The sequence below is a fragment of the Bolinopsis microptera genome, chromosome 2 (genome assembly GCF_026151205.1).
Source record: "Bolinopsis microptera isolate Bmic1 chromosome 2, MBARI_Bmic_1.0, whole genome shotgun sequence".
NCBI classification, from domain to species: domain Eukaryota; kingdom Metazoa; phylum Ctenophora; class Tentaculata; order Lobata; family Bolinopsidae; genus Bolinopsis; species Bolinopsis microptera.
In genome coordinates this window covers 10,318,466-10,326,321 of record NC_087073.1, presented here as the reverse complement: position 1 = coordinate 10,326,321, position 7,856 = coordinate 10,318,466, and positions in this window count along the sequence as shown.

Here is a 7,856-nt window from a genome sequence, read left to right as displayed (position 1 = left end):
TCTCATGAATTTGTTTTTATTTTATTTTATTTTTTTATTAACGGTTTTTACGTAACTTTTAAAACTTTAAAAAAAAAACTCATTAATTTAATTTCTACGTACTATATGTAAATAAATTATGACAATTATGTTAGTTATAGAATTTGTTTGTTTTTTAATGACGAAGGCTGTGAAATTTTCACAGTTCTGATAATGAGGAAATCAGAAAGAATGTTTAAAACTAGTGATGATGTTTATGTTATTATTCTTAATCTAATCTAATCTTCATTGCAGGTGTCACCGCATTAAAATTTCTACGTGTGTATGAAATTTGGAACAAGTACCTGCTTTCCTCCCGAGCATGTAAATAATATTATACATTCAAAGGACATAATAATCAGACACTCTTGGAAATTACCCCTTATACGACAATCCCGACATCGTATAAGCTGGGCATTTTGAATCCTCGAAACTGGAAGAGTTTATTATTTATGATTCATTACTTTAGTAAGTATAGCACTTACGAAAAAATGTAAGCATTGTAGATGTAAATACTGTATATGTTAAACCAGTACGTTATGTTACTATTTATAGTAACATTCTGTACGAGGGAGTGGCCAGGGGTGGAGTTGACACACGCTGCAACCCCTTTTGATCGCGTTCACGAGAGGTGTGCAACGTCGAGCAAGGGTGGAGGACGAAAGTTTTTTGAATATTTAAACACAGCTTCTTTGTGCTTCAAATGTAATTTTTTCCATCACTCTATGAAAAAAATGAGTTAAAGTGGACAGTGGTCGGGAGTGTGCAAGACGGTTATTTCCCCCAAACTTTTTAATGTTAACTACAAAATTATTGTGCCCAGCTTGAACTTTGCTCAAATTTAACAATATAGACTAAAGATTTAATAACAATATGTTGACCTCAGAAATAAATATTGTATAAGTAACAAAATGAGTAGACATCCTGGTCCTAGGGTGAACAAATTTCTCTAATAATGCAATCGCCTCGATCTAACCCACCCCTTTAAAAAATAAGATCTCGATCCGTCGCAGGCGAACACCGAATAAGAAACTTTAACATTGGTTATTGAAACTAAAGAAAGTCACTAATGACAATGAAAATGAGTATCGGGATAAAATTGAATTGATGAAAAGGACCGTGATCTTATAAACAATCCGGTCGGAAAGTGTCAAGATCAATGATATTAGTACTGGTAATTAATTCTGGTCCGTCCAGAACGACTGAGGTACACAGTGTAGACTGTAGCTGAGATAAAAATAGCAGACTAAAGCAAAGAACTTGGAGAACATGTCGCAACAACTCAATAACAACGTTACATTTGCAACGAAGCAGGAGGTTTCAGTGTATTACACTTAAAATGTACTTGCAGTGTACAGCTACAAACTGGAAATGTAAGCGCGCAATGTGGTTACTATTTCAGCTGCAATGGTCGTGTGCACGTGGTATTCAGTGTCACGTGATGCGCGCTAAAATGGCCGCGTGCTGTTGTAACGACCTACTCAAGGGACTATGAGTTTTGGGGGCCAGCATGAAGCAAGCAGCAACTGCCAACTAGCAATAAGAGGAAAAGACATAATAGCTTGTAGCAATCGTGACGTATCGACCAAAGGACCAACCATCCGAGCTTGTTACAACAACGTATGTCGTATTAAAGGATTAAGTATCAGAGCGTGTAACAATCACGTTACTAAATATAGAAAGTGCCTTGTCGCACCACAATCGATTGGCGATTGCTTCAATCCCCGGACCTCGTTGGTTGATCGCTGATGTACTATTAACTATGTAGGATGCTTGTTCGTCAGATTGATGAGGTGATTGTAACGTGATGATTGTAACAAGCTCGTAATCGTATGATTCAAATATTAACTCGAAAATTCCACAACTAGAGAAGCGCAAACATACCAACAAAAGCTTCATAGAGCAAATAGAACATTCACGGAAACACCAGCAGGAAAATTCGCATAAAAACTAGGGCAATGAAATAAAACACTCTGATTTCAGGAGCCGCTGTAATACTACGATCACGAGAGTTTTTATCTGTTATCGCGTTGTTTTTCAATGCAGTCAACTTCGACTCTGAAAGGTATTTGACCTGTTAGAGTATATAGTAGGAGTAGTTGAGCAACAAATACAATATTTTATGGGACGCAGAAAATATAACTGTATTTGACCAACTACGCTATGAAAAGAAAATTACCTTTCGCTGATTAATATAAATGTTAAATGGGAAAGCTTAAAGATGATTACGTCAATGGTCAAGGTGCAATCTAATCGGGTTTATCTCGAACATGCTTATCTCACCTACGCTGATAGGCTGTATATGATCATGTGGAACAGTTGATCTTAGATTAGTACTACTAGTACTTAGTAGTAAACTACTAATAGTAGACCCATGGGCTGTGGGCATGATACAACTGATACAATTACAGCTGAATGATATTTGTCGCGGCGAGATGCTTTGAGTTAGAGATTTAATTACTATTAGCCAAGACTTAGAAAAATGATTTGATGAATTCGTAACAAAAAGATAAAGGACTAAAAGTCAATACGTATAAAAATTGTATCGCAATGTCATAAAAGATTAAAAACCCCGATCAATGAATATTATCCATAACCACATATATATAGTCTAAAGTTGGTTGCCAAATGCTATCGCCTGTGCCAAATGTCGAGCATCCCTCAACATGTTGCATGTAACGTCTGCTTGTTCTTATCTCTTCTTATCTCTTCGTCATCGTTGCCGATCTAGTAACTAGCACGCAAATAACTGGATGAAGAGAGGGTAATTTTTAGGAATATTACCTTCTTAACCGCCAACCGGTATATTTCCGTTTATTTACCAGTGCAGAATCACCAGTGGTACTACTACTTCTGTTTGAGCAATATCATCCGCTATAATTTTCATAAACATGACCGAATAGAGATAATTCGGCAGAATGACACTGACAGGCTGAGCGCCGCCCAGTATAGATTGAATTATATCGCAGAAATCACGGACCAGACTCTTAGGCTATAATCTTGGTCGGGTGACACTGACACGATCCGCTTATGTCTCATAGAATCCAAAAAGGACAAGATAGGAGTCTGTACTGGGCATAGGCGGACATTATGAACTGCGTCAAGACCAAACCGTTTAAAGCATACCTATATTGCTTCATAAGTTGCTTCATAAGTTGTACATAAATATGATTATGACTAGTGACTACTAGGCAAATTTTGTTGTATCGGAAAAGTCTCTACGACCTTCCTGGGCCGAAATACCCAGTAAGTCATTTTTTATCTGCAAAGTCAAAAAATCACATTTTCTCCCATAACTTCAAAGAGAAGCATTTTAGGGTGTTTTGTTGTTAATAACTTATATATAAACTAGAGAGCCTGTGGTCACAGGGAGGAAGCTAATAGTATTCTTTGGTTGTCAGTTTTTATAGCATCAACAAATATCCATCACAACCGAAGATACAGCCAATTAAATATAGTTCGCACTGAACACCACGTAATAACAAAAAACGATTAAAATGCCCCTCTCAAATCCTTGCACTTGCACGTACACATTTTAACAACGTTACCATGGTTACTTTGCAACTACCTATTTCTCATCTATTTGCACGTGGGCGGTCGTACAACATAAATATTGTTGCGGTTATTTTGCACCCTTCGTAAAGTCACTAGCACATTCCTATCAAAATTTTAGAAAAATCAGTAAATATGAAAAACGAATAATGTGCCTTAATTTGTTGTTTGGCTTTGAGGTCCAATAGATCTGAAGAAAAATTAGTAATCACATTTTTGAGGACATCAAAAACTGCGCCAGAATTCAGAGAACAATTTCATGTCAAGCATCAAAACAATCCGATCTTCCCTGACTGACTTTTTGGTTAAAATAAGCCCGAAAAGTGAAAAGGACAATTTCAGCTTTTTGACTTTAAAAATTTATAAAAACGCAGCCTTTTTAGAAACGATATCAAGATTTTACACACATACAAAGTCACGTGTATATTATGTCAAGAATTATATAATATAGGGGAAACGAGTAGAACAGCACACGATAGATTTTCAGAGCATCGAAGAGCAGTCAACAGGCCTTTAACCTATCTTACTATATATAAAGCGAGACGTTTCCGTGCCATTTTACTGACACCACGGCATCAACTTTAACGCAACTTGCCGTAAAAACCGTAAAAGATATACAACTGAAACTTTTTTGACTGGGTCAAATAATTTTATGGCCTCCAAATCAGCATGAAAAAATAAAAATTGGCCAAGGAATAATGATTTTAGAGCCCAAAATTTGGACCCCCAAGTGGTGTCAAAAACGCGAATTAAATAGGTAATAATTATTTTAGTCTCTTGAGTCTTGACACCACTTTAGCAGTTTAGGGTTATACGGGTTCCTGCTAGTCCTGATAAGGGGTTGGCTGCTCATTATTCAGAGTTTCGCAATAACTTAGAACCAGAAATTTCTTTCGATATTTTAGAAATATACTTATATAGCACCATTAAACGAAAAGTGACAGAAGCTTACTACATTAATTTATTTAAACCTAGTATCAATAATAAAGAAGAGTGCGAGAAGCTTAAGGGATTTCTTTTACAACATATTCAAAGACACATTTAAACAAATAGCACACGACCCTTATGTTAAGTAGATATTATGTACTTGGACAGAGTGTTAAACGTGTGTACATCACCATTTTCAATGTAATATAATATAATACCATTTGATGTAACCTGTATTCAGTGTGTGTAATTCCAATTTAGCATTTTAACTAGTATAGAAGCATTTATAATTATTACTAACATTTATACCAATTTTAGCCTGAAGATGGCGTTGACGCCGAAAGTTTGCCCTTACTCCTAACTTCCTTGTTTCACTTGTCCTTGTCTCTTCCAACCGGATATTATCCAACTATCAGTATTTCAATTATGAGACTAATAAACAGCGAACTACTCTGTAATTCGATATTTTACACACACCTTGAAATAGATGTGAATAGACGGCGAGCAAACTTTTAACCCGATACCGCAAGAAATTATTAACTTATAGCCTCTCCATGAAACAAATTGTGTTTTTCCGAAAATGCCACTTTAACCAGAACATGCTCGATTACAAAAATAGGTATTCTCAAAATAGTTTTTTGTGTGGAAACGGTGCGCTAGAGGGTCACTGAACTGCCTATGAGGTCATTTGGGTTGGACAGCACAAACCACTGTTTTGGTGTATGCCCCCTTAAGACTATAAGTATAAGACGTATTGGTGAATAAAACGAAATTTAGGCAACGTATTTTGATGTAAATTATTTGTAATTTGGTGATTTCTTCCATTTAGTATTATAATTAAGATTTGAAATGGTCGTAGGAGATTTGTAAATGGATAACCTAAATAGACCGACAGCTATCATACATTGTGAAAACTCCGGGATCGGGAAAGCCAGGAAACTGCAAAATATAATGAGAGGATGGCTAGTAACCGCACTATGTTGCGACAGCACTACAAGTATCGGTTCGCAATATTGTGCTGTCCCAACAAAGTAGGATTCAGGCACTTCATCGCTATTCGATTACATTTACAAGCACAAAAAATCTGATCTTATAGTTATGGGGATGACCATGAGTCACACATAGTCAAAACAGTGACAATAGGTGCCATGACAATCATGCCTTATATCTTTATATGTTGTAGTTAAAAGACTAAAAATACCAAACTCTGTCCGCAGCGAAGAGTCCACATTGATTAGATTCACTGTTCGAACGTACCATAAATATTTAATATGACACTTCTCTAGCTCAACTCCACTGTCACTGTAACACGAATCAAGTACCTAACCATTTAGACCTTCTTGGAGTTGGAGTGACCAGTTTGGACTGTTATGAACTTGAAGATGGAGCTAGGAGTAGGACTAACATATTCATACTGATGATATTGATAATATCATGTGTATTCTAAGATTGAAATACTTTAGTAATACTCTTCAATTAAGTTTGGATAATTTTAAATAATTCTAAAACGTCGATCAGCTTAATTGAATGAGAAATTCCGTGTCGCAATATAGTGCTGTCGTAACTATTAATAATTGATAATATATCATATGTGATAGTCGTGCGATTTGCGCACTATTTTGTGACTCTGAGTCTGATCACATGTCGGAGGATATATCGTTTTTCGCAATAAAATAGTTTGTTTTCGCCAAATATTGCAGTTGATGATATTTCATGGTTCGTCAAGCTGTAATTAAGAAAATATACTTGCCTATATTCCTCAATTAAAGTTATTAAAAACACATTCTGCTACCACTCGTAATTATAAATCTACTTATTATGAAATTTTTGCGATTTAACAGTAGCCTAGCCGACACATGTGTCCACTGTCACTGTCAGTGTCACTGTCATATTTGCACACCGAATATCAATAGATATATTCCCATGAGATTACTCAGGTTCAGACTGTGCGTCCCGATTGTAAATATCAAGAAAATAACTATGGGACAGAATTAATTATTTTCACAATTTTTATTGCAAAACATTTGAGAGATAGAATGTATTGATGGAGCAGAAGAAGAAGAAGTAGGAACACCATCACGTTTGGGACCTAGTTATTAGTATAATTACGTACACATAGTGTACAGGTGCCCTGTACTTTGACAAACCTTACCTACCCAGTACCTTGTTAAAAGGCAGTTACATTGTACAATATAACTTGCACAGGATATATGAATATATAGGTCGACCTATTCTCAGTGACAGTATTGTTATACTTATAGAGTCACCGGTAAGTTTCTTTCAAATAATAACAATGCAACTTAATATATCAATATGTTTGCTTGTGTGATGGCTTTCATGGGAGGCTTGTTTTAGCCATTTTGGCTGAAAGTCATCGATTTTGTAGCACGCTTCTATAAGTATATTTTGGCAACAACATTAATATTATCATTCGCCAATTATCCAATCGCCATGCTCAGAGTCAGTAAATGCTAGTAAACACTAAACTGATAGGCATACAAAGAGCAGTGGCGAAACGAAGGGCCCCGCCGACCGGGGTTAGGGGATCTTACTCTTAGGGGAGGGGGGGGGCGCCAAATCGTCGTTTGAATGTGTGACAATTTTGAACAGCTTAACTGAGGTACTAGCAAAACTGCGCGATTTGCTCTAGAAACACACTTTTACTGGTGTAAAATCTTCTTAAAAGGGGCGTCGAAAAGGGAGGGGCCCTTTTTCGGCGGGGGGGGGGGGGGGCCAACAGGCAACGTTACGCCACTGACAATTGACAAAGAGGCCAGGTCGTTCAAAATAATTGGCAATTGTAGGCCGGCCGGGTTGATATGACCATACAATTCAGTTTCGTGTGTGAACTGAAATAATGACCGGACCCCCTGAATCCTGATCCTCGCTGTTCGATCAAGCCTAAATATAAAAATTCCATAATTGAATAACTAACTATAGACATAGTAGCTGTATTTATAGTCAAGAATTTTAGAGTTAGAGCACAACATAAATTATATAACATTTATTGCCGTTACCTAGTTATTGATTAGTCCGCTATTTCAAATGCATATATGATGGTGTGCAACTAGGAGGAGTGTTCATAATGATAAAATACCTAAATAATGAATATTCCTGATAATATTTTACTGTAACGTAAATATTTTAACCACACTTTCACTCTTGCTTCGTGTTCCAGCACTTTCAATGTCGTTGCTAGGATGCTGGAGTGTTGTCAAGTATCAGTTTTATTAGCACTGTCTTTTTATGAGATTTGGCGACGTAATTAAATGATATTTTCTAATTTAATGATATATTTTGAGCTCCAATTACATTAAATCACTTTCTTGATATTAATATTTGTTGGTTTTAAAGTAATC